The 23,531-nt window shown below is 45.0% G+C and overlaps 1 protein-coding gene across 16 annotated transcripts in view; it reads right to left on the minus strand.

The window, feature by feature from the left end:
- Positions 1–23,531, minus strand: part of EHBP1 (EH domain binding protein 1) — a 321,978-nt gene that overhangs the window by 129,486 nt on the left and 168,961 nt on the right. The window lies entirely within an intron of this gene.

Raw genomic sequence — 23,531 nt, forward strand, 5'->3', positions numbered from 1 at the left:
ATTAAATGTAATATTTGAAGCACTGTGATTTTGTAACAGATGAAAGGTTAAACCACAAAAGACATTTAACAAGAGATAATATTAAGGGTTTAAGTGAAAAGTTGTATTTTAGGTGTTACATATCCTACTTGGGGTGGACCAGCAAAAATCTTGCCTATTGTGGTCCCCTGCCATAATAATCTGTTCACTTCAAGGTGGTGTTTGCTGCTGCTCTGATCAGGAGCATCGTACACCCAAGGCTAGCGCTTACTCCTGACAGAACTAGACCTGGTAAAAACTGGGAGTTGAAATGTTGCAAGAACTGCAGACCAGGAAGCGAGTAAACTGATGGCTAAGGCTGAGAATTTGTCATGGAGGTCACGGAATGTGTGACTTTCCGTGACCTCCGCAGCAGCTGGTGCGGTTGGCCCCGGGGCCAGTCGCACTGGCTGCTGCTGGGGTAGTCTCGGGCCATTGCCCCCCTCCCCCTCTGCCAGCAGCAACAAGAGGAGTTTGGGTGTGGGAGGGGGCTCAAGGCTGAGTGTTGGGGCGTGGGAGGGGATGAGGGCTCTGGGTGGCACTTACCTTGCGAGCGGCTCCCCGGAAACGGCAACATGTCCCTCTCTCAGCACCTAGCTCCGCGCTGCCTCTGCTTGCAGTCACCGCCCCCGCAGCTCCCATTGGCCGAGGTTTCTGGCCAACGGGAGCTGTGAGTGCACGGAGCGAGAAGCTTAGGGAGAGACATGGCAGCCCTGCCAACTCCAGCGGGGGTCCTGGGTTGCTCCCACATGGGCACACCCGAGCCACGCACCCCCACGCACACCCGCCACCTCCCTGAGTCCTCCCCACATGCACCCGCTCCCCTGATCACCCATGGCCTCCCAGTGAGCACCCGCAGCACTGCCAAGATTTAGTCAGGGGTATAGTACAAGTCAGGGACAGGTCACGGGCCGTGATTTTTAGTTTACTGCCCATGTCCCCATCCATTACTTTTACTAAAAAAACGGAGCCGTACTGATGGCAACACCAGAGATTCCCAAACTTCAGGGATTCAGTGACTCATGAGTGTCCCGTTTCTCCCCATCCAGCTCCTCCACAGCCAGCCCTGCTCCCAATCCCTGCTCAGCTGCCCCTCCAGCCAACCCTTCTCGCCCCACTGTCAGGCCGCAATCATTACCAGGCTGTGCCTGCTGACTCCACTCGCTGGCTCCAGCTGCTTCCTCCATGCTGCTGCCCAGACCTCAATCCCTGTGCTGCTGCCTGCTGTCACTGGCCCAGCATCCAGGGCACGTGGGGCAGAATGTGAGAGGGTGGGTAGGGCAGTAACAGGCACTCTGAGGTGAGTTCACTCTCCAACCCCTCTTCCTGTGCCCTTCCTTTGTATGCCAGCCCAGTAACAGGCACTGTGGGGACAGGCACATTCTCCACCCTCTGCCCCGGTACCTCCCCTTGTATGCAGGCTGCTGCCCGTGCTCCTGCCTGCAGAGGCACTGCCTCACTCAGCTCCTGCTCTCTGGAAAGCAGCAAGGCTGTAGCAATGTTGTACGTCACCTCAGCTCCTCGTGCCCCCATGATAACCTCGTCACATTAGCCTGGGGCGTGCCCCACAGTTTGAAAACGTATGCCCTATATTGATCTTGAGCAGTATGGAAGAATCTTGCCTTTGTGCTTGGGAGGAGAGAAGTTCCCTGTACCTTCTTTCCCCTTGTGAACCAGCAAAAATTAAGGACAGGATTCATGTACCGTACTGAAACCACTAAGGTTAAAGTTACAGTTAAGGCTACAGTTCATCCACTACACACAGTAGTTTTAAAATAGAAAATGTTTGATTTTGGTTTGCTGTAAGGTCTGAAGCCCCATTGATACATATTAATGAAGTCATATAAAGAAAGTATGTGAAATGGCTAAATTTGTAGCACATATGTATAGTATACACCAGAACAGTTCTGAGTATTTGGATCCATAATGCAAACATTCTAGGAAAAGTATGCATGATCAGAGGGCAATCTTTAAATCTCCCTGCCAGCAAGTTTGAAAATAAAAACTAACAGCCAAACTACTACTTAATTAGGATATTTATAAAGAAAATGCTAGAATAGAACATTCTTAACTCTAAAGGCACTAATCAAGCCATTATGATGCCTATTTATCTATCTTTACACTGCAACTCCTGAACCAATCAGTTTAAGCAGGTTTACACTCCCTGAAGCAACCTGAACAGTTACTCAGAAAATGGTAAATAGTTATCCTACTGGTCATCACTACGGAGTATATGGTCAAACCATTCATATTCATGGTAAAATAAACGATGCATTGTTTTTGGTGGCTAGCTGCTTCACAAAATTAACTGTACTTTGATTAGTTGTATTAAGCTTCACCTCCATGTCCAGACATGCTAGGCTTGTTCTTCAGGCATTACCAGTCACAGCCTCTTCTACCAGCCTTGCCAGGGAAGTAGTTTCAGCGAGATTAAATGCAAATTCCAGCATAGAAAGATAAAGCATATGTTGGAGTTTGGGTTTACAGTGGAAACTGGAAGCATTCGGAATGAAAAGCCACTATTCGTTTCTTCTTCAAGCCTGAGGAGATGTTTTTTCCACAACGAATCCAAACTTTAGCCAATATGAGAGAACACATACTAATGTTTAGCTAATGAAGTTGAAAGATGCCACTTAAAAAATAATACTGAAACAATCCATTATTACAGTTGCACGTAATTTTTTATTTTTAAAAGGGGAGCCTTAATTATTTAATATTTGAAAAGAAAGGGTTACTCACCTTGTGCAGTAACTGTAGTTCTTTGGAATATGTCCCCTTATGGGCGCTTCACTGTAGGTGTATCCATATCCCTCCTTCTCACATCAGAGATTTTAGGTAGCAGTGTCCATTGGGCTTGCACGTGTGCTCTCTCTGTCTTGTGCCTTTCTTGAGGCTATCTAGTGCTTGCAGGAGAACCGCCCTCCGTTCCTTCTCTACCTCAGAGCCCCTTATTAAGAACTCCGAAATAGAGGCGAGGACGACAGGTTGTGGAGCACCCATAAGGACACACAACTCAAAGAACTAGTGTTACTGCACAAGGTGAGTAAACCTTTCTTCAAGTAGTGTTCCTATGCGTGTTCCACTGTAGGTGACTCTATAGCACTACCTCTGATGGAGGGCTGCGGCTTCAGAGTCGAATCCATTACTGATGATAACATTGTGCAGCCACACATGGCATCAGATGCTGAGTCATGGATAATTGCTTAACACTCCGAAAACATATGAGTGGATGCCCAAGTTCCTGCTTTGCATATTTCTCTAATGGGAACATTTTTGATGAAGACTACAAAAGTGGAAACAGACCTCGTGGAATGACTACAGGCTCCAGATGGAGGTTGACGATTGTTGGCACAATAGCAATACTTAATGCAGTTCAATATCCATCTAGAGAGAACCTCTGATTAGATATTGCGGATCCCTTGGATCTCTCTGCAATTGAGAGGAATAGTTTAGGAGATTTTTCTAAAGTGTTTTGTTCTGTCCAAATAGAATGCCAAAGTCCTCTTGACATAAAGTGTATAGAATACTGCTTCTGCGTTGTCACGGTGAGGCTTTCAGAAGAAGGTGGGAAGGGGAATGAGCTGATTTATATGGAAGGTCAATGCTACTTTGGGTGTGGTCTCAGTGTAACCTTATCTTTAAGGAAAATTGTGAAGGGAGGGTGTACCATTAGAGCCCCTATTCTCGCTATCCTCTGAGCCAAGGTGATGGCCACTAGGAAAGCTGTTTTCATCGACAGATGCGTAAGTGAGCATGTGACCATGGGTTTGAAAGATGGTTTTGTTAGGGATTTGAGGACCAGATTAAGGTCCCATGCTGATGTAGGATGTCTGATTTGTGGGAAGAGGTTACTCATACTCTTGAGGAATCTTTTTGTTGTTGGATGAGCAAATATTGAGTATCCCTCTATCTTACGATGAAAGGCCGTTATGGCCGCAAGGTGCACTTTTACTGAGCTAAGAGATAGTCCTGTCTTCCTGAGATCTAGGATATAGTCTACTATTAGTGGGAGGGAAGATGATGTAGGAGTAACCTGTTTTGAGTCACCCCAGATTTGGAATCCACTTCTCCATATATATGTATGACGAGTGGTTGTCTTTCTGCTATGTAATAGCACCGCTTTCACCTCCTGAGAACAGGATCCATCTCTCTATGCTTTGGAACCATCGAGGAGCCATGCCTTGAGTTGATGAACTTGAAAATTTGGGTAGTGGATCTGTTCAGTGTTTTGAGACAAGAGGTGAGGAAGTCGCTGAAGAGTGATTGGCGGGCACATTGCTACTTGCATAAGGTATGGAAACCACATTTGTCTTGGCCATGTTGGAACTATGAGAATAACTTTTTCTCTGTCTTTTCTTATTTTGAGCAGGACATTCGATATGAGTGGAAATGGAGGGAAGGCATAAAGGCAGCCAATGTTCCACTGAAAGAGGAAGGCATCTCCCAATGAATGCTGTCCCAGCCCAGCTCTGGAGCAGAGCAGGGAGCATTTCCTGCTTTTGAATGTGGAAAACAAGTCTATTTTGGGGACTTCCCAAACGCAAAATATGTTGTGGAGCAGTCCAGGGTCCATTTTTTCATTTGTGTTCCTCCGAGAATGTTCTACTGAAGCTGTCTGCTGTGGTATTCTGTACACCCTATAGGTAAGCTGCTGATATAATCATGCGTGCCAAATGCACCCATTCCCTAATTTTACTGCCTCTGCTCAAAGGGATGGTGATCTCGCTCCTTCCTGTCAGTTTATGAAGACCATACATGCTATGTTGTCTGTCATGACTTTTATATGTTTGCCCTTGATCAATATAGGAAATGTGCACAAGCATTCCTGATTGCTCTGAGCTCCAGTGGGTTGATATGTAGTATTGATTCTATGGGGGCCCATCTGCCTTGAACCGTGTAATCATCTACATGAGCTCACCAACCCACTAAAGATGCAGCTGTTGTCAGTATTAATGTTGGAAGTGGCTGTATGAATGGGAGCCCTGTGCAGACATTCTGTGGATCTTTCCACCATTCAAGAGAGATTTTGATTGCCGAGGGCATCAACAGTACTTTGTGCAATTTGTCCCTGTTTGGTGCATACACCGTTCTAAGCAATGGCTGAAGGCAACACATGTGGAACTTTGCGTGACTTATCACAAAGGTACCTTCCGCCCTGTGCCCAAGAAGCTGCAAGCAATTTCTGTCTGATGGCTGGATTGAACAGTGTCGATTAAGATGGTTAGAGTATTGAACCTGTGCAGTGCGAGGAAAGCTCCTATGAATTTCAGATGTTGTATGGGAGTCAAAGTTGATTTTTGGATGTTCAGTTGTAGCCCCAACTGCACGGATACCTCTATAGTGTTTTCTGCGGCCCACAGAGCATCTTGGAAGGATCATGATCTGAGTAGGCAGTCGTCTAGATATGGTAAATCATGATTACTAATTTGTGAAGATGGGCTGCTACCACAGATAGGACCTTGGTGAACACTCTGGGTGTGGATGACAGGCCGAATCGAAGTACTCTGTACTGATAATGGTCCTGACCGAAGGTGAATCTGAGGAACCTCCTGTAGGATGGGTTGAATCGCTAAGTGAAAGTAGGCATCTTGTAGGTCGAGGGCCAAGAACCAGTCTCCTTGGTTTAGAGATAGAATTATTGTTGCTGGTGTAAGGATCTTGAATCTTTGTGTTTTTATGTATTTGTTTAGTACTCTCAGAGCTAGAATGGGTCTCTATCCTCTGTTCTTTTTCAGTGTCAGGAAATATTTGGAGTAGAAACCTTTCCCAGTGAGTTGATCGGGAACTGGTTCTATAGTGCTGAGGCTTAGTGGATGGTTTATTTCCTGACGTAACAGTCTCTTGTGGGAAAGGTCTCTGAAGACGGACGAGGAGGGAGGGAGGGAGGTAAAATGGATTGAATAACCCTTGTAAATGATCTCCAGTACCCACTTGTCTGATATTATATTTTTCCAGTTTTGTTGAAAAATAGGAAGGCAGTGTCCGAAGGGATGTAGATGGTTTGAATACTGCAGCAACTGATGGTGGGAGTGGTAACTTGGGGCCTCAACCAATGTATCAAAACTGATGCTTTGACATTGATGGCTGTACTGTTGAAGTTTGGGGTGGCTGTCTGCCTTTGTGTCTGCACCTGATGTCTCTTCTGTTGGGGTTCGTAATATCTTTGGGGTAGAGGGAACTGGGTCAGTCAGGATCTTCGTAATATTTATGTCTTACTATATTTTCTTTTCTGTGCCAGTGTATAGATCCCTAAGAAGTGTAGCGTGGTGTTTGAGTCCTTCAGTGAATGAAGTGAAGCCTCTGTCTTCTCTGCAAAGAGTTTGGATCCCTCAAATGGAAGGTCCTCCACCGTTGTTTGTTTTTCCGTTGGTAGACTAGAAAGGTGAAGCCAGCATGCTCTCTTCATCACCGCTGCCATTGATATAGACCAGGCCACTGTTTCTGTGGCACATAATGACGTCTGTGGCGCTGTCATTGCTAGCAGTTGGCCCTCGGCAACGATGGCTTGAAATTGCTCTCTTTGATCATTTGGGAGGTGATCAATAAATGCATTAAGTTTTTTGTAGTTGATATGGTTATACTTTGCCATCAAGGCCTGGTAATTTGCAAACTGTATGGTTGCGAAGGAATATGATTTTCTGCCGAATAATTCCAGTTTTTTCCAATCCTTGTTGTAGGGAGCTGATTTAGCATGGTGCTGTCTTCCACGTTCATTTATAGCATCTGAGACAGTGGTTCTCAAGCTTTTGAGCTGGTGATCCCTTTCACATAGCAAGCCTCTGAGTGCAACCCCTCCACCCCATGAATTAAAAACACTTTTTAAAATATGTAACACCATTATAAATGCTGGAGGCAAAGCGTGGTTTGGGGTGGAGGCTGACAGCCCACGATCTCCCATGTAATAACCTTGCCACCCCCTGAGGGGTCCCGACCCCCAGTTTGAGAACCCCTGATCTACGACAAGCGAGTTCAGAGATGGGTGCGAGAAATGAAGACACACATCGTTAGAGAGGACATAGTATTTTTTGTCTGCCCTTTTACTTGTGGGTGTTACTGAGGCCAGCATTTGGCAAATGTTCTTGGCTGGGTCTAATAGTGCCTCGTTGATTGGAAGTGCAATCCGTGATGATGAGGACATGTGTAGGATGTCCAGTAGTTTGTGATGCGACTCATTTACCGCTTCAAGGGAAATCTGAAGAGCATCTGCAACCCTCTTGGTGAGGCCCTGAGATTGTTTAAAATCATCTGCCATTGAAGGTGGAGGAGGCATCACAACCTTGTCTGGCAAGGATGAGGAAATACTCATTTGGCGGAGTAATATCCTTGTCCAGTCTAGTCTCCTACTCCTCAAGGTCTCCTCTTGGGAATCAAGGGGTCTAGAAAGGGAGGCTGAGGGAGATAGTCTTTGTCTCTCCCTCTGGGAGACACCTGAGGTCCCAGAGAGCTGGTATCTGTGAGAGCTGCCCAGGTGTATGGTCACAGGGGTGATGCAAAGGGCATGGGTGGTGGTACCCAAGAGTGTCCAAACCAAGTTGGTGGTGGAGGTTCTGTACCTGGCTGTTAAGTGGTTCCGGGATGTTGTTTTGCTGAGCTGTGCCCCAAGGCTAAAGATAAGTTGTCATCCTCTTTGTTGTCTGTCTCTTCACTTAATAAAGGTGGAGCAGACACAAGGTCTGGTGGTAAGTGTCTTGGAACCACAGGGGATTCTGCAGACAGATGTAAAAGGTGCCGGGTTGCTGGTATCGAATAATGGGGATTCTGGTGTTTCTGAAACCATCAGTCCCTGGAGAAACGAAATTACTGTGGTACCACAGTGGTGATCAGTACCAGTGGGATGTGTCTCAGCTGGCTCGTTGGTGACAGAGTCTGTGGTGACCGTATGATAGTGCAATGATCATCCAGAAGAGGGCTCCCTGAGGGAAGTGCTTGGTACCACGGTCTTCCTTGTCTCTGGCAGTGCTGTTTTAGTAGAGTCAGTATGGTATCTATCTCCTCTTTTGTTGCATGGTATCAACGCCATTGAGCCTGTGCCCCTCGGGTCTTTAGGTTTGGTGGCAGTACCGGTAACTGAGGAACCTAATGTCTTAAGGATATCGTGCTGCAACTTCGTGGGTACCGAGGTCACGGATTCTGCCAGGAATCTCTTCTTCCTGATCAGTTGTTAAGCCTGGGGACTTGCAGCCCTCTTTTTCAAGCTCTTATGAGAAGAATCCATAGATTTCCTCCATGACTCCACCACAGTTTGATGTCCTGTGGATGCGGAAGGTCACATCAGGGACCGTTGCTCCAGGGGATCTGTGTGTGTACAATACTTGACAAAGACAGTTACACACAGGTTGGGAATGCAGGTTTTTACTTGTCTGGATGATCAAGGATAGCGAACATGTTAGAAAGAAGTGAGAGTTCATTCTAAATTACAAAAGCCCCCAGCTGATAACTGGTATACTGTATTTATAGTAGGAACTCTGCTATACCCTTTGCTGTCACCTCTGCCCTTTTGTTTTCCTGTTTAGGCATTTTCCACTCTCCAAACCTCCCTTCCCTTCATGCTACTTCGGTAGAACTGGTTCTCCCAGCTCAGGCAGTCTCCTTAACATACACATTGTTCTGACTGAGCACAGTTATTCACCTTACCACCTTCTTCTGATTGTTCTGTAGCTTCTTCCAGACAGAGTGGGTGATACCCTTGTCAGCCCATGGCTGACTCACTGTTCATTAAGGCATTCAGTGATACTGAAATTGCATAAAACTAAACAGAATTCAGAAGTGGTACATAGACAGATTCTTCACATCATCTCAGGAGGTTTAGGAATTTCTGTACTAGGAATGGTTTGATGCTGCCATTCAGAACCTGGTTACTGGAGTTTCCTGCCTCCTTTCATGTTAGGGGCACTGACCTAAAGAATGGTGATCTATTACAACATGTATCTTTGAAGAAAATAAGTACAGGGAGCCTGATTTTCAGGGATGTTTGTTCAGATAGTTAACCCTGGACATGACTCCAGGCCCTTTCTAAAAATATGCCTCCATTTTCAGTATATCACAAAACCCACATAAGTGCGTTAAAAATTAGCTGAGTTAGACACACAAGCACGTCTACAGAGAAACTCATCAAGTCCTTCTACCCTGGTAATCCACTTAGTTGTTTCTAGCTTGAGCCAATTTTCAATTGATAGAAATCCAAGTTTGCTGATGTGCTGAAATCCACGTTGTTCTTCCAGTTTCCTTCATTACTACACTAAAAGCCTCTGTTACATGTTCAAATAAGTTACAAAAGCCAAGTGTGTGAAGCCACATGGCCCTTCAGGGTAAAAACACCTTCTCCTACTACCTGGGCAATGGTGAAGTCCCAGCTTCATGATGGATTGGTCAATTCAGAATTGAATGCATGGGAAAGTATTTCTACTAACTCAGCTGCCCACACTACAAGGATAATTACAGTTGAAAATTGGACTTAGGCACTTTTGGACCAGACCACACCGTAGAAGTTTTAACTTTTGGATGTAAGCAGGCTTAGGGAAATCTCATTCTTAGATGCTCCATGCTGAAAACTGTGCTTCAGGGTTGCTTTCAAAACCTCCATGTCATTTTGATGGGTAACACAGTTGAAAGTCTTTGGAAACTGTATCCTGAATATGTACCTCTCATATATCAAAGAAACCTTTTAGGGGCAATTGCCAGCCAATAACCTTAAGCTTTTTAGATCTCTATATATTTGGCATGATGTCATTTGTAGTTTTATGTGACCAAGGAATCTGATTAGCTTTCCTAACACATGGAAGAAAAACCAGTTACAATTGCTCCTTCAAAAATTTGCAGCAGTGTCTATTGAATTTTCTTCCGTCTTCTTCTTCTGCTCTGTTTCAAAGTAGCAGCCGTGTTAGTCTGTATTCGCAAAAAGAAAAGGAGGACTTATGGCACATTAGAAACTAACAAATTTATTTGAGCATAAGCTTTCGTGAGCTACAGCTCTCCTCATTGGATGCATAAAATGGAATGAAGTGAGCTGTAGCTCACGAAAGCTTATGCTCAAATAAATCTGTTAGTCTCTAAGGTGCCACAAGTACTCCTTTTCCTTCTTCTGCTCTGTATTTCAACAGTGATTTAAATAATGGCATATAGAGTACATTTATAAAGTTTGCAGATGATATGAAGTTGGGAGGGGTTGCAATTCTTGGGAGGATAGGATCAAAATTCAAAGTGATCTGGATAACCTGGAGAAATGGTCTGAAGTAAATAGGATGAAATTCAATAAGGACAAATGCAAAGTGCTCCACTTAGGAAGGAGCAATCAGTTGCACACATACAAAATGGAAAGTGACTACCTATGAAGGAGTACTGCGGAAAGGGATTTGGGGGTCCTAGTGGATTCCAAGCTAAATATGAGTCAACAGTACAACACTGTTGCAAAAAAAAAAAAAAAAAAAAAAAAAAAAAGCGCAAACATCATTCTCGGATGTATTAGCAGGAGTGTTGTAAGCAAGACATAGGAAGTAATTCTTCCTCTCTCCTCTCCATTGATTAGGCCTCAACTGGAGTATTGTGTCCAGTTCTGAGTGCCACATTTCAGGAAGGATGTGGACAAACTGGAGAGAGTCAAGAGAAGAGCAACAAAAATGATTAAGGGTTTAATAAACATGACCTACGAGGGAAGATTGAAAAAATTGGGATTGTTTAGTTTGAGGAAGAGAAGGCTGAAGGGGGGACATGATAACAGTTTTCAAGTACATAAAAGGTTGTTACAAGGAGGAGAAAAATTGTTCTCCTTAACCTTTGAGACTAGGACAAGAAGCAATGGGCTTAACCTGCAACAAGGGTGGTTTAGGCTGGACATTAGGAAAAAATTCCTAACTGTCATGGTTGTTAAGCATTGGAATAAATTGCCTAGGGAGGTTGTGGAATCTCCATCATCGGAGATTTTTAAGAGCAGGTTAGACAAACACCTGTAAGGGATGGTCTACTTAGTCCTGCCTTGAATGCAGGGGACTGGACTAGAAGATCTCTCGAGATCCCATCCAGTCCTACAATTCTATGATTCTTCTTTAAAATCCTCAGGAAGGTCTAATGCTATATTTATGCTTCATAAGCAGTTTTAAGATTATCAATTAATTTCTGCAATTATTTTCTATGAAAATAGAGAAGTTAACTTCAGCTGTACTTTCTACCTTATAAGACACAATATCTAACTTTTCCACTTTTTTAACACTTAGGGGTTGTCTTCTCTACCGAGGTAAGTCGACCTAAGTTACGTTACTCCAGCTACGTGAATAACATAGCTGGAGTCGATGTAGCTTAGGTTGACTTACCCCACAGGCTTCACTGTGCTGCGTTGATGGAAGATGCTCTCCGGTCAGTTTAACTTAATCTTCTCAGGGAGTTGGAGTACCAGGGTCGACCGGAGAGAGCTCTGCTGTCGATTTAGCGGGTCTTCACTAGACCTGCTAAATTGACACCAGCTGCATCGATTGCAGCAGCGTCGATGTCCCTGGTAGTGAAGACAAGCCCTTAACCATGTCACAGTTTCCCCTAAACAATGTAATCATTTAGACTCCTCCACAAAATTATCTTTCATTTATTTTGAAATAACATTTGTTGACAGTTGTAGCTCCTTTACAGCCTTACTGTTGTGCTTCAGCACCGTAACACAACTTGATTATTTTTCAACATATTAACTGAACTTTCCAGAGAGGGAGAATGACTGGATATAGATTGAGAGTGACTGGATTTGCGATCGTATCTTCTGTTTTTGAAGTAACAGCAAAACTTTCCCAGTCTTTTTGATTTTCCCTTAGAAACTCTCATTCTTCTCATCTGTTAACCTACTATGACTTTCTGCCAACTCAGTGCATGACATCACTTTGCCTACGGTAACTCTCTCATTACTGCTATCAATACCACCTCTTCCAATGCCAACATAATCCCAAATCATCGACACTCTCAGCAGCAATTACATTTTGCTGCCTTTTCTCTGTGTGTCATACCTGTATCTCTCAATTTATTTCTGGACAATTCCATTCCTACAGCGTCCTTTAAGCCTTATTCAGTTTTTTGTGAACGAATACACTGTTTACATTATCCCTGCTTTCCCCTCCTTGCTATTCGCCTTCCTTCTCACTTGGATTGACATCATGGTACTTGAATTTCTAAACTTTGAGACAAAGTTCCTCCTCTGCCTTGGTGGGTCCTGTACTTATTGGCGGATTTGCTTGCCTCAGAGATTCACGGCAGCCCTCAGTTTGGCCACTTTTGCTAGTGGCTCAAACCTGCCGTTCACTCAGCTAACCTCATCATTGGCCAGCATGGGAAAAAGGAAGGAGAACAATCCCCACAGTCTCTGCTGATTCACCATGTAGATCGGGGAATAGCCCAGAGACCTTCCCCTCTGGTGGAACCCACAGTCCAGGTCAACTCCTCCTGTGTCTGACCAGGAGTTGGGAGGTTTGGGGGGAACCAGGGCCCACCCCCTACTCTGGGTTCCAGCCAAAGGCCCTGTGGACTGCAGCTGTCTAGAGTGCCTCCTGGAACAGCTGCGTGACAGCTACAACTCCCTGGGCTACTTCCCCATGGCCTCCTCCCAACACCTTCTTTATTCACACCACAAGATCTTCCTCCTGGTGTCTGATAATGCTTGTACTCCTCAGTCCTCCAGCAGTAAGCCTTCTCACTCTCAACTCCTAGTGCCTCTTGCTCCCAGCTCCTCGCATACACTCCACAAACTGAAGTGAGGTCCTTTTTAAACCCAGGTGCCCTGATTAGCCAGTCTGCCCTAATTGATTCTAGCAGCTTCTTAATTAGCTCCAGGTGTCCTAATTAGCCTGCTTGCCTGAATTTGTTCCAGCAAATTCCTTTTTGTTCTGGAACTGCCCTGTTACCTTACCCAGGGAAAATGGACCTGCGTAATCTGGGACTAATATATCTGCCTTCTAACACTCTCCTGTAGCCATCTGGCCTGACCCTGTCACAACTTGTTAACAAGTAACTAGCTCACTCTCCAGTCAAACTGATTTACATACATAGCAATTTTCTGTTAGAGCAATGCTATTCATTTGATAGGACACAAGCTAGAGGTGGGCTGAGAGGAAGCAGCATCTGACGAGTAGTACCCCCACCAGCTGAGGGTGTGGCAAAATACTGGGGTCCCTAGGGCCTACTGGGAAACTAGGCAGCGGACAGCAGGAATAGCTCAATCCCCTCCTGCTGCTACTGCAACTCTGCCTCTTGTCTCTCTTCTTCCCCCTTCCACTCATCACCTAACCCCAGAGCATCTCCTAAATCCGATTTCCTCTGTCCATACAGTGTTCAGCACCGGTAGGGGAAGCACATGTTTAGTGAGCTGAGGGCTGCACAGGTGGACAAAGGAAGGAAAGGTGAGAGAGAAGAAATCCCACCAGCACTTTCCTCCCCTGTCAGCACCAGCCTATCTAACTCAACAGCCCTAGCCTCACAAGCCTCCCATTCAGCAGCAGCAGTCCCAACCACAAAATGGCTAATAAATGACCATCTTGTGCCCCAAATCCCACAAGATACAGTGGATGAAAAGGACTCTAGGATGTGGTGGGTTGCAGGACTTTATTTGGCCATTTAGTGAGTCACAGACCAAAGAACGCTGACGATCACTGTGTTAGAGAACAGAGAATTCATGTAAAGCAGCTGGATTCAATTCCTAGTGCAGTCACGGACGCTCTGTGCACAGCAGTCTTGTACAAATTACTTAACAATATACTCATTTAATCTCTCCATATCTCAGTTACTCATCTGTAAAATGGGAATGATAATATTTTTCCTCTCGTAAGGATTACGAGTTAGTGCTCGTAAAGTGCTAAATTAGTGTTTGTAAAGTGCTCAGACACCCTTCCGTGGAAGGCTTTATGGAATTGCTTAACATTATCACTATTATTAACAAATGAGTTACTTGTGCCAACAGTCCTTCTCCTGTTTCAGCATTACTTTATATTTCCTACCATGTGAGGTAACTAATTTTTTCATTTTGTTGTTTAAGTTGCAGTAGTTTTTGTGATTACTCAGTAGTGCTCGTCAAAGAAGGGGTTTTGCTCTATAGTTAAAGATCAACTTCAAATGTAAAAGTGCAAGCAAGGAGAGAGACCATGCTAAAAGGACACTTTCAGAATTGTAACCATTAGACGTATAAATAGTACAGAGTACAGGTTGCAATAACGTAAAACGTATTCATATTGAAAAATACTTCAAACTAAGTACGTTCTGAACATCATATCAATGATTCAAGGACACCCCCCCCAAAAAAAAACCCCAAATCCCCCGCCAAAACACCCTGCTCCTGATGTCATGGTTTCACACTGTAGTTGTTCCGCTGCTACTCAGATCCTAAAAATTACACCAACAAAATTATCGTGAGTTCAGGCTGCTTCCTTACATTTCAGTGTATCTACACATTAGTTTTAGAACAGTGCACGATGTGAAATTTCCATATTACACACAACAAACTGTGTTAAAAAAACATTAAGGTTGCAAAGTCAAGCACTAAAAAGTTAAGGAAATGCCTGGATTAAGGTTGCCATACAACTTTAGTTTGGCCCCATTGGGTGTAAGCATCATGACACTCTTTAAATTAAATAACTCTCCCCCTCCCCCCTGATCCCTTTTAAACTTCAAACACCAAAATTTAATGTTGATTTGTGTGTGTAATTTCCTAGGTTTTTAAAAAAACAAACTGCAAAAAGAGACATTCCATCATGCAGAATCACACAGACATCCACATGGGGTCATCAGCTCAGCTGGAGCCTTTAAATCCACAACACAGATATCTGGCACTTGAGCTAATGGAGAGAGAGATTTTGCAAGAGGGTTTTCAATATTATTTGCTGACAACTGAGGAGTTCTGAAGCTCAGGAATCTTGGGATCCATTTCAGGCTCCGGAGGAGTCTGCACTCCAGTGGTCAGACACTTTTTCCTCTCTATTCCAGGGCCTGACACCTCTGCCTTTGTCCCCCACAGCTTATCCCTGTCCCCATCCTGTCTTTACCACACTCTCTCCCTGGCTCCTTGTCCCAGCCAGTCCTAGTCTCTATCAACCCAAGCTCCTCATTGCAGTCCCAGTCTCTCGCTGCTGGCTCCTTGTCTGAGCCCCAATCTTTCCTGAATCCTGTCCCCCAAGTCCAGTCTCCTTCCCCAGGCTCTTCATCCCAGTCTCCCTCTCAAGCTACTTGCCTCAGGCTCCTTCACTAGCCAGTCCCAGTCACCTCCTTTGGGCTCCTCATCCAATCTCAAAAAGAAAAGGAGTACTTGTGGCACCTGAGAGACTAACCAATTTATTTGAGCATGAGCTTTCGTGAGCTACAGCTCACTTCATCGGATGCATACCGTGGAAACTGCAGCAGACTTTATATACACACAGAGACTATGAAACAATACCTCCTCCCACCCCACTGTCCTGCTGGTAATAGCTTATCTAAAGTGATCATCAGGTTGGGCCATTTCCAGCACAAATCCAGGTTTTCTCACCCTCCACCCCCCCACACAAATTCACTCTCCTGCTGGTGATAGCCCATCCAAAGTGACAACTCTTTACACAATGTGCATGATAATCAAGTTGGGCCACTTGATTATCATGCACATTGTGTAAAGAGTTGTCACTTTGGATGGGCTATCACCAGCAGGAGAGTGAATTTGTGTGGGGGGGGTGGAGGGTGAGAAAACCTGGATTTGTGCTGGAAATGGCCCAACCTGATGATCACTTTAGATAAGCTATTACCAGCAGGACAGTGGGGTGGGAGGAGGTATTGTTTCATAGTCTCTGTGTGTATATAAAGTCTGCTGCAGTTTCCACGGTATGCATCCGATGAAGTGAGCTGTAGCTCACGAAAGCTCATGCTCAAATAAATTGGTTAGTCTCTCAGGTGCCACAAGTACTCCTTTTCTTTTTGCGAATACAGACTAACACGGCTGTTACTCTGAAACCTGTCATCCAATCTCAGTGTCCCCCCTGCTCCCAATCTCCCCCACGGGCACACTGTCCCAAACTTATTGCCCATCCACTTCCTGTTTCCCTTCACCCATAGCTCCTCATCCAGTCTCAGTTCCTCTCCCCGACTGGCTCCCAATCCCAATCTCCCCACCCCCAGCCTCTCCTCCTCAGACTAGTTATCCCAATCTATGACCTCTATCACCACCCCCGCCCATCTACTCACACACAAACACCCCACCCCCAGTCCAGCTATTGTCTTCTCTGCACTCCACTCAGACTGATTCCTCCTTTAGTTTAGATGCCAGTAGGGAGATCACTGAAGGCACGCGAGGGTCTCCCAGATCTCAGTTCTGGTGCTCAGTGCCCCACAGCAGTCAAGAGCAGCAATCACAGGGAAAGTTCTGCTTAGCTCTTGCAACCTTGGGCTGGAACATGCCCAGGACAGACAAAATCTTTGGACAATTTAGATACCAAATAATAAACTTCTAGCTTGGCCAGCTCTGGGCAATTTTTAACAAAAACAGCACAGAGTACATTCTTGATATAAAGGCTAAGAACCTGCCAAATTTCAACTTCTTGTCCCAAACCCTGGTGAAGCTACAGCTGTTCAAAGAACAGGTTGTAAGATTTAAAAAAAAAAAAAAAAAAAAATGGGCAAAACAATGCATTTCCCCCATCTTGTTTTCAGAAATGACTGAATTATTTTTGCTGAAGCAATTAAAAAAAAAAATCCATCCTGAGTCAGACACCCAGCACAGAAAATTTCAGTCAAAATGGTTAAAGGTTTGCAAAATTATAAGCAACTGAAAATAGGGTCTTCATACCTCGAAGTGTCAGGTAAGGGCATGTCTATGCTTCAAGCTGGGGTCTGATTCCCATCTCGCACGAACGTATTCATACTCCCATCTGAACTAGCACACTATAAATAGTAGCACAGCTGCGTATCACAGACAACAGTGGCATGGAGTAGCCACCCTACGTATGTACCCATGAGGGTTGAAGTGGGTTTGTACTCAAGGCCGCTAGACCCTGCTGCCACTGTCTGGGCTACAGCAGTCACACTTTTTAGTGTGTTCGCTCAGACAAGAGATACCATGAGTATGTCTTCATGAGCTGGGGATCACAACACTCACTCGTAATGTAGACATAGCCTTAAGGCATCACTATCAGCTCCATTGCAGAGTGCAATGTGATGGACCTGTTAAGAGTGGACGTGCTGCTGCTTGTCTGGCTCCTCATTAAGGCAGCCAGGAGAAGATGATTTTGTGGAAGTCGGGAGGAGAGTTGGAGATCTGTAAGGACACCGACAATGAAGGGAGATATTTGTGATAGCAGCTCAGGGTGACTGAGGTGGAGCTTCTGGTGTTGCCAAGGTGCAATTGGGTCTATCTTGGTTTAATAGTTAACAGGACTCACATGCATATAGTAGATAAGAACATGTAACATAATGTAAGCAGAACAAATTATGCCATACTTGATGCTCTGACATCACTCTTTCTTCAACAAGGGAAACAGACGTGTTTTAAGAGCCCCAAATCAACCATTGCTTGGAATGGTGCAAGTATATTAACGCATGTGCAAAAAAGCAGTGCAAGCAACGATGGTCTGATCATTAAAGCAAATGATTGGGACTTGAGAGATCTGGATTAGTTTCTCAGCTCTGCCCAGATTTCCTTTGTGGCCTGGGGAAAATCACTTTTGCCAAGATTTTCAAAAACAGGCTTTAGGCTAACTTTAGGCTTCTAAATCCATAATTAGGCACTGTGATGGGGTGTGCTCCCTGCACTGGCCCTGAAAAATTTGAATTACACCAGATGGGCCCAATCAGCTAATTAAGCTGCAAATAGGGGAGATTACGTGGTGTGGAGGGCACTAATTAGAAGGAAGCTCACCTGTGAGGGAACAAGTGGGGCTTCTATAAAGTCAGGAGGCTGGCAACGTGCCAACCTGTAATCTCTTTCCCTGAGGTAAGGGAGAAGGGAGGGGCAGGGATAGGAAAGGGTTTATCTAGTAGGCCAAAGAGAGAAGGCTGGAGAATAAAAAGATTGGAGAAGCATAGTAAGAAGTAGTCTAGAGCCAAGAGCAGGAAGGCTGGTGTATCTGCAGACCGTAACTGCTTGCTACAGGGCTCTGAGCTGGAACCCAGCGTAGAAGGTGGGCCTGATTTCCCTTACCGTCCACTGCAGAGTGTCATTGCATAAGGCAGTGAACAGCAAGATAGCTTGAGCCACTGTGGGAGTGACAGTCAGGTCAAAGACCATGAGGACTGCCTGACACTACTGGTACTGAAGGACTTTGAAAGACTCCCAAGAAAGGGAAAAATCACAGTGTGCCTTGGCCAGAGTCACAAAGCAGACATTTTGTATTTGTGCATACTTCCTTACTGTAGTACTTTCAGACCAATTCTCCAATTTGTCAAGGTCATTTTTCATTCCAATCCTGACCTCCAAAATGCCTACAACCTCTCCTAGCTTGGTGTCATCTGCAAATTTTGTAAGTATTCTCTCCCCTCCATTATCCAAGTAATTAATGAAGTAATATATATTGAATAGTACTTGCACCAGGACTGACCTCACTAGATACATCCTCCCAGTATGAGAGTGAACCATTGATAACTACTCTAAGTTACGCTATCAACTACCATTACTAACTACTCTAAGTTACGCTACTTAGGTTGACTTACAGCGGTGTCTCCACTGCGCTGTGTCGACGGGAGATGCTCTCCCCCTGACATATTTTATGCTTCTCAGTAAGTGGGAGTATAGAAGTCGATGGGAGAGTGCTCTGCTATCAATTTAGTGGGTCTTTGCCAGACCTGCTAAAATTGACACTGCTGCATTGTTCGCAGGAGTGCTGATCTAGCCATATGTATAGACATGGCCTGTGATGTCACCGGTTCTCCATGAATTCTCTACAATAATTGCTAATGGTTTCAAGATTGCTTCACCTAGTGTCTTAAATACCCTATGATGAATTTCACCAGGCCCTACCAACTTGACTACATCTAACTTATCTAAATATTCTTTAACCTGTTCTCTATTTTGGCTTGCATTTCTTTTCTCTTGCTGTTAATATTGTGTTGAGTATCTGATCGCCATTTACCTTTTTAGTGAAGACTGAAGCAAAATTAAACACCTCAACCTTCTTGATTTCATCAATTATTTGCTCTCCTTCCCTGCTAAGTAGAGGACCTACACTTTCCTTCATCTTTCTCTTGCTCCTAATGTATTTAAAGAATCACTTCTTATTGCCTTTTACTTTCCTTGCTAGGATAACTCATTTGTGCCTTACTCTTTTTGTCCCTACATGCTTGTGGTATTCTTTTGTACTGCTCCTCAGCAATTTGTTCATATTTCTTCTTTGTATAGAATTCCTTTCTGATTTTCAGGCAATTAAAAAGCTCCTGATAAAGCCATATTGGCCTCTTTCTATTCTTCCTATCTTTCCTAAGCATTGGGATAGTTTGCAGTTGTGCCTTTAAGATTATCTCCTTGAAAAACTACCAGCTCTCCTGAACTCCTTTTTCCCTTAGATTTTCTTCCCATGGAACCTTACCTACCAGTTCTCTGAGTCTATTAAAGTCTGTTTTAAAATCTTGGCCATAATTTCTCTGTTTCTGTTATCATCTGTAAAAATGAGGTTAATGATATTTTGTCTGTCTCGTCTATTTAGATGTTTAGCTCTTTGGAGCAGAGACTGTATCTGACTACGTATATGTACTAGCACTTAGCTCAATGGAGCCCTGCTCTCAGTTGGAGCCTCTCGGCACTACAGTATAATAATTATTTGTTATACAAAGAAGTTCTTTGCTTTTGCCAAATACCAAACCTTGATATTTTAATTTGTATTTAATTTCATTGTTTTTCAATGGCAGTCTATAAAAGAACATAGGGTAGAAAAAGTGTGTTAGTGAAGTTTGTATTCAGGAGCAAAGGGATAATATGTCACCAGTGGAAATCCCTTTCTTGGATTTTCTGGATCCTGGTTATACCACAGATGGTGCTACTGCAGATGCTCCATTGTCCTGGTAATTGTACATGAACCTGCACATCCCTCCTTGCTCTCTGCCAGAAGCCTGGAGCCTGCACGGCTCTGCAATATTGTCGGAAACTTTGCAAGCACAGGACATACGATCCTCCAGTATTTGCAGAGCTGTAAGAAGAATGGAATCAGCTGAGTACATGACGATTTCTTGAAGGACAGATTGCTGTGGGACATAGTGAGAAGCAATTCACAGTTGTTGTTGGCATTCACAGAACACTGCAGACAGTGGAGTGCTGCTTCTGGGCCCAAGAAACAAGTGCTGACTGGTAGGATCACATCATAATGCAGGTTTGGTGATGATGAGCAGTGACCGCAGAACTTTCAGATGTGCATGGCCAAATTCCTGGATCTATGTGCTGACCTTGGCCCAGCCCTTCAGCACAGGGACACCACAATGAGAGCTGTGCTGACAGTGGAGAAGTGAGTGGACATTGCACATTGGAAACTTGCAATGCACAACTGCGACCAGTTAGTGGGAAACCATTCTGGACTTGGAAAATTCACCGTGGGGTCCATTGTCATGCAAGTATTCAGAGCCATTAATAGTCTTCTGCTATGCAGGACTGTGACTCTCGGCAATGTGCAGGACATAGTGGATGGATAAGCAGCAATGGGGTTCCCGAACTGTGGTGGAGCAATAGACAGCATGCATATCCTATTTTGGCACCAGACCACCTTGCCACAGAGGAGATCAACAGAAAGGGCTACTTTCCCATGGTTACGCAAGCACTGGTGGATCACCAGGGATGCTTCATCGATATCAATGTGGGCTGGTCAGGGAAGGTGCATGATGTTTGCATCTTTAAGAACAGAGAAAGCTACAAGCAAGGACTTTCTTTCCCAAGAGGCCGATTACCATTGGTGGTGTTGATATGCCAGTAGTGATCTTGGGAGACCCAGCCTACCCATTGCTCATGAAGCTGTACACTGGCCAGCATGACAGCAGCAAGGAAAGATTAAACTACTGGCTCACCAGGTGCAGAACGACAGCTGAATGCACTTTTGGTAGACTGAAGGGAGACACTGGCATCGTTTACCCATAAGATTGGATCTCAGTAAAAAAATTTTTTTTAAAAGAATCCCAACTGGTAGAGCTGCATGCTGTGTCCTGCATAATACCTATGAAGCAAAAGAATGGAGAAAAGCTGCTGCCAGGGTGGAGGTGAGAAAAGCTGCTGCCAGGGTGGAGGTGAAGCAGCTGTCTGCCAAGTTTGAACAGCCAGACACAAGGGCTATTAGAAGAGTTCAACACAGATCTATACAGCACAGGGAAGAGCACTTTAACACTGAGCCACAGTAATGCATTGTGAAGTACTGTGCTCTACCTGACCCTGCAGTTTTGGGGCCTGTTAGGAATTGTGTGGTGCTTGGTGTACATTTATGATTATTACACTGATTGTCACTGATCCTATGAGTTGTGTCACAGTGTTCAGTAACAAGTAAGAGGGTGCTTTCAGAACTGCTAGACACTCTGCAGCCTGTGTTGTGAACTAATAAAGTTTAATTATTTCCCAAAGAATATAATTTTATTCAGTAGCAAAACCAGTGCAAAGAAAAATCTGTGCAATTTAAAAGCAAATACATAAGAAATTTAAGTTAATGGAACAGAACAATGGGAAAGAACAAACATGTCCACTTTACCTACACATACAGGAACTGTGGCTTTTACAGGTCAGAGTATGTGAAGCTGGGGTTCTCCTTAATGTCCCCTGGGGCGAAGTGGTAGGGGAGGGATGTGGCCCCTGATACCATGTGGAATGTTGAAGGGGGGTGTAGAAAGCTGCTGTAATGCTATTTTCCGTGGACTGCAAAAGGAGGCAAGCCTGTGATTGTTTGACCCATAGGTCCACAAGAGTCCGCAGCATCTGTTTGCTGCTGGAGAAGCCCCATTATGTCCTTTGCTTCTCTCTCTCCTTTTCTTGCTGGGACTCTTGGGCCTTTCTCCTCTCCACTATTTCCTTCTCCAGTTCACTTCAATGTTCGCCCTCCAGGCTCTTTGCTCATGGTCTGATGCAGCACTGGCTTGCAGGGTCTCATGGAACATGCCATCTCAAGTCCTCCTTATCTGGTTCAGATGTTCCATGGGCGTGGAGGGGAAAACCCCTCAAGGCCACAATGGCAGCAGCTTCCGATAAAACACAGACGTACCACTCTCAATATTATCACAGTGCAAAGTGAAAGTTAATATTTAGAACTCCCTTCCCTTGCTCCCCTAGAGTTTTAAATAAGACATGCTCATTGACTATTCTGCTTCGGAGGGCTTGTGCACGGTGCCACTCACAGCACCAGCCACGGTGAGGATGGCCTGGCAGGGGTGAGGGGAATGAGGAGGGAATTGCTTGGCTGCATGAAACTATGAGTACAGGGCAATGGCACTGAATACTGGCACCATTTCCCACAGGTGATGATGATTTTTTCACTTCTGCCCGTAACAGAGGCACAGACAGCACAGCTGCTTCTGGGGTCCAGAAGCCACCTCGGCCCATAAGCTGCTAGCCTGAGTATGCGATGGTGCCTGACAAAGTTATTGCTGACTAACATACAAAAGTGTCCTACCACTGAGGAAGAAATAAGACTGCCCTTCCTCCCCCGCCCCCCGAAATCTTTCGGAGAGGATTGCAGAGTACCCCCATGAAAGTTTTCATTGAGATTTCTCAGGAGGATTCAAGGGACATCCCTGTGTACATAAGCAATGGTTCCCATTGCCTAACTCTACAAGGGAATGATAGGTAAATAAAAATGCTACCTCTCTTTGCTGCACTGCTGCCTCTTCTAGCATGAATACATTAATTAAAAGTCATTAGCTGTGTCCTATTAAGTTGGGGGTGCCATCAGTACACCACTGTAATGGGAAACACAATTACACACTTACCCAAATTTCCTCCCCCTGCATCAGGCTCGCCCGTTGGCATTGACTGCATGGTGTGGGAGTCTCATCAGGTCCTGGCTCACAGCATAGCTGGATCCCTTGGTTGCACGTCCCCCATCCTCCTTTCTGATCATGCCAGGGGCCTGTGGCTTGGGCTCCTCGGCGGTATCCATGGTGGTGAGTTCTCCAGCAAGTACGGCATGCAGCTCTTTGTCAAAGCAACAGGTCTGTGTCTTGGCACCAGATCAACTGTTGGCCTCCCTGGCCTTCTGATATGCCTGACGCAGTTCCTTTGCTTTCAGGTGGCACTGCTGCCAGTCTCGGTCAGACCCCTTCTCCTGCATCCCCCGTGAAATCTGCTCATAGACACTTATGCTTGGGTCTGTAGCTGTGCTTGTACAATCTCTTCTCACCACAGGCCCAGGAGATCCAATATTTCCTGTCTACTCTGTGTCGGAGCATGTGTGGCATGTGTAGCCAGCATGGTCAGTTGCATATAACAATGGAGTGCTGCTAGGTGTGATCACCAAGCTGGACAATCAGGAAATGGCATTTCAAAAATGTGCCAGGCTTTAGAGGAGAGGAGGGCCTTCCAGCCTCCATGACCCTGGGGCAGAATCAAGCATTAAGGGCCAGCTGCTGGTGGACTGTTAGGG

The sequence above is a fragment of the Caretta caretta genome, chromosome 3, assembly GCF_965140235.1.
Source record: "Caretta caretta isolate rCarCar2 chromosome 3, rCarCar1.hap1, whole genome shotgun sequence".
Classification (NCBI taxonomy): Eukaryota; Metazoa; Chordata; order Testudines; family Cheloniidae; genus Caretta; species Caretta caretta.